The sequence below is a fragment of the Lycorma delicatula genome, chromosome 1, assembly GCF_047948215.1.
Source record: "Lycorma delicatula isolate Av1 chromosome 1, ASM4794821v1, whole genome shotgun sequence".
Taxonomy (NCBI): Eukaryota; Metazoa; Arthropoda; class Insecta; order Hemiptera; family Fulgoridae; genus Lycorma; species Lycorma delicatula.
This window is the reverse complement of record NC_134455.1, coordinates 196,239,308-196,243,975: the sequence shown is the minus strand read 5'-3', so window position 1 is coordinate 196,243,975 and position 4,668 is coordinate 196,239,308. Positions and strand designations below refer to the sequence as shown.

Below are 4,668 nucleotides of genomic sequence, written 5' to 3'. Positions count from 1 at the left end.
GCTCCACAATATATACAATCAGATAAGGATCTTTTTTTGAACCTGTTTTCGTATGCCCCAAATCCCCTGTGGCCCGAGAGTAACTGCGTGAGGAAGTATGACCCCCCCAAACCCCCTCCGGACCCAGGGTTCAAGACGGGAATTCAGACGCCTGGTCCACGTTCCTTTAGTTGAGGCTTCCCGGAACGCCTCCCATTCTTCCAGCATTATTTGGTTTGCGTGTTTCTTGGGAACCCCATCGTGAATTCTGCAAATCAAATTAACTCTCAGGCTGATCGGTGGCACACCGGCTATTACTCCGACCGCTGCCCCGGATACTGTTTAGTATGCCATATCGGACGCGATCGCCAGTCTAAGCTGGAATGACTGTAAAAGCCCACAGCTCCTCTTAATTTCTCGAACTGACTGGGGCCGCATATAACAGTACAGATGTTGCTACTGATAAAATAAGCTTCCTTATACCAACTCTGGGTCCAGATTTTGTCGGCATCAGTTTCCTTAGAGCAATCATGGTCCTCTCAGCTTTTGCAAAAGCCTTCCTGGCGTGGGTAGTAAATATCCTGGATCTCTCCAAATATACACCTAAGTACTTAACTACCCTATCCTCCTTTATTATTTGTTCGTCTACTTCAACAGCCGTATCCCTCAATTTCCGTCGGCCAATCATCGGCAACACCGCCGTCTTATTGGGAGCCAGCTCCAGCTGGCTCCCAATAATACTACTATAGTATTAATAATACTATTATCCGGCATCGTGAGTTTAACACATAACAACCTGATTGCCCACATGCTTGCCTCACCTGATCTCTGGAGAGCAGTGGACGAATTTTCAACTGACATGTTACGCAACAAGGACTTGAAGGGTAGAAGTAGAGGATATTAGCGTAGGAACGGTAGACAGCCTCAGCCACGAGGGCCGGCATGCTGAGGTGTGTCGGTTTCGATGAACGGTTGAGGACTTCAAGGGAGTTTAGACGTATGAAGCTTAAATGAAAAGATCAGGAACCAGTGGAGCGATTCTTTTGGAAAATCCTCACTAGAGTGAGTAAATAAGTTGTACACGAACACTAGGAACGCCAAGAAGTAATTAAGGTCATATGAAACTAGGTCGGCTTATGGGTTGACTCATAGATACAGATAATTCGAAGGATACAGAGAAGACTAGTATGGACCAGTGAAAGGATGACTTGAAAAAACGTGAAGCACTCTACATCTTCAAGCACGCAGGCATTGTAAAACACAGAAGACAAAGACAGGCGAGTGAGGGGGTTCAGGACAGCCTCCTGCCGAGTCGTCGTGCGTCCGCGCTTGCATGGATGGGCGACGGTGATGACGCACGAGAACTCTGGATCTTCCGAGCTCAAAGACATTCCCTGAGACTGAGTTATGCTTAACTGCGGTTCCGGTTCCAGGGGGGGGGGGTTCGGTGATATAGGAGGTTTTTAGTCCGTTGGGCGTAGGTACACATACGTAATCTTAATAACAAATTGCGGAACCTGTTAGTGAGCCCGACACTTCGCGCGTAAATGAGGTTCATCCGACTCATCAGAAAATAAAATGATGATGCTTTAAAGTGTTCTTAACCAGAATAGTTCTTAACCACTATGTGCTTTACCCTCCGAATGATTAGTGGTGTAGACCCTGTAACCTCTAACACAGAAATAGTTACGGTCAGTAAAATGCGTTTCAGAAATAAGTATGATGTCTAAAAATTCCGTAACTATCATTTCCCCCAATTTCTCACTTCGACTTACTAGCCCGTTGACGTTCCAGATCATAATTCTTGAAGACCTCGCCATTAACAAATCTTGGTAATAACTTTCGACAGTAGGCTTATCAGACTACCAATTTGTTTTTGCCAAGAATTCAATCTTAGCTGCTATGTTATCTATTTTATCTTTGCCATCAGAATCACCAAAATCGTGGCTATCTGTAACCGCGCCATAAGATCGGGGAAGATCAGAAGAACGACCTTTCGAGTCTTCTTGAGACCTCCAATTCAGAGAAGGAAAGTTACTTTTACTGATGTCAAATATTTCCACTTGCGATCCTGAAGGAGTATTTTTCCTCGCGTAATTAACTCTCTGCCTCTTATTCCGTTCCAAGATATCCTTGAACACCTTACATCCCTTATAATTTACAGGATGATCCGAATGATAAAACGGAGTAGTATTATCCTTCTTGGCACAGTCCGTGGTTCTGTGTCCACTAGCACAGTTTACACTTCTTTATAGCCGCATGCAATTGTTCTTTGTATGTTCATACTACTAACATCGTGTGCATTGTGCTTTTCCATGAGACTTCAGTGGTGTTTCAAAGCGGAGATTACAGTTCGCAATATACTTTAGGTCGATTTCCTTGTTGTTACCCTGCGGTTCAAGGTTGACAAATAAGGTTGGCAGAGGCTCTTTCCTCACTCGATATTTGGCGTTAACAATACTTCGGACCCTTTGTCCATGGCTCTCGATGTCCTTCCTTAATCGGAATTGAATAATGTAAGTGTTTGAATACCACTCGGATCGCCCGTTCACCTTCTTTATGAAGTTGTGTCCTATTAGGCCTTGTCCTCGAACCAAGTCAATAATTTTCTTATAGACATCTACATCTTTTGAAATTACCCGAAGCTGTTCACTGGTTACTATCCGCATACTGTAGTCAGATTTTTCTACAACAATCCCAAATAAATCATACAATTTTAATAGGTCGGTTGTTCCGTAAAGGAGTATTGGCGGGGTCTAACAACTTTCGTATCTTCGGTTTGTTGGCTACTCTTCTTCATTGGAAGGTGTCCAAACTGATTCAATAGAGGCAATTTATTCATAGTTGGAGGATGTGATACTTTCGGTTTGCGTAAAATTGGTTTGGTGGTTCTTTCGTATATTACCTAGCTTGCTACTGAATGTATGTGATCTAATTTCTGGTTTCTGGCTTTTATATTGTTTTCTAACTATCCGTGGAAGATTGAAAATACGCAAAACACTTTTCCATTTGTGCTTGAAAAACGGTGCAAAACTTTGAATTATAAAAAGTGCAGAAATCTAAAGAAAATAATCGGGTTAGTCACGTTATTTTTGTGTTTATGAAAAAAAAAATAAAAACGATGATGAGCATTTCTTTTCGGTGTGAATTCAGCTATATTCTTGATTAAATACTTGCAACAGAAAAAGAATAATAGCGAAATATATCTAAAAAATTTCTATAGAAAATTCTGTAGAAAACCTGGAAAGAAGTATCCCTGACAGACTGGGTAACCAATTCCTACGAAAATAAAAAATTTTCTAACAATATCTCGCATACGAAAATATTTTCTGTGAAATGTTCTTAATTTTCATTATGACAACAGTTTTGTGAACAGACTTCGCTACAAGTTTGGCTGTCAGTGAAATTGGATTATTAAAATAAAAATTTAAATAAAGTATAAAACGGAATTCTCGACCATATTATATTATGATTCAGCCAACACAAAACTTATAGATTAGTAATATTTTAAGCCTCTATGCAGAGATACCGGACATCATTGACGACTGACGTCTATCGACGAGGTATTATCACTACTACAGCCACATTTTTTATACTTTTTATATTTTTTAAATTTTTTTACAAAATTTTAAATAATTTCAAATTTTTTCTAGCGGAAAAGGATTTAATAAGTTTATCAAAACCAACGTTAAGATTAAATATTTAACAGTGTTTTGAGAGATAGATGATACTCTATAGTAGTAGAAAAATAGTTTCGGGTACAAAAGTTGGCGTTGAGGATAAAACTTTAACAGTTAATTTGAAAAGCATAGGCGTTACGAGAAAGAGTGGTGGGTGATGTCAGAAGTACGTCGCATCAAAAGTGGAGAGCGATACCGTGTGTTGATAGGTAAGGGGGATGAAAACCCATACCTCACCTAACCTGTTCTTGTAAGAATGTAGCATCTGTCAATTTGAAAAATCTTTTCATAAATTTTGTTATGTCCAACATGGAACCTTACTCAAAAATTTCATAAAAATCGGGAAAGGCCTCATGAACTGCTTTGTGAACGCTTAAAAAAATCAAGATGAAATGCCGAAAGATCGAGTTGTCAGAATCCCAAAACAAGTTAAACAGGACCTCGCTTCTTCAATGATCTTATTGGCTGCTTCGCAGAATGTCCAATTTTACGTCCACTACTGCGCTTCATAAACTGCTGGTTTTGCTTCTCCACATACTGATTTTGAATTTTCATGACACAAACACTATCAAGGAAAAATCTTTTAGTCATGGATATCGTTTGCTTTACTTTAGATATATGCTTCTGTTGTTCAGATGTTCAGAGAACATCACTAAATTAAAATTGTTTTTCAAGGAGAAAATAGCGCTGCATTTCGAATGTAATTTTCTTAAAACTTTTAACAACGATACATTTATTAAAAATATCGTAAATAACAATGATAAACATATTTTTTTTCCTAACATGCGATACATGATTTTAATCTGTTTTGGATGCTGATCTTTCTATCATCCACCATTTTTGAAAAATTTTTAAATTTTAATTAAAGGATTTTTTTAATTTTTCAACATACAGTAAGCGTTTTAAGCTCCTATATTATATTTTGTTTGCTCATTTTTTATTGCTTAACTTTGTTAAAATAATTTGTAAGCTATAAATAAACAATACTAGACAAAGAATTAAATCATAT

At 38.5% G+C, this 4,668-nt stretch overlaps 1 non-coding gene across 1 annotated transcript; it reads left to right on the top strand.

Moving 5' to 3' along the window:
* The first annotated feature begins 1,113 nt into the window (after nucleotides 1-1,113).
* Nucleotides 1,114-1,217, top strand: LOC142318616 (U6 spliceosomal RNA). The gene has a single exon (XR_012754990.1). It is a non-coding gene; the product is annotated as a U6 spliceosomal RNA (small nuclear RNA).
* Nucleotides 1,218-4,668: the final 3,451 nt, after the last annotated feature.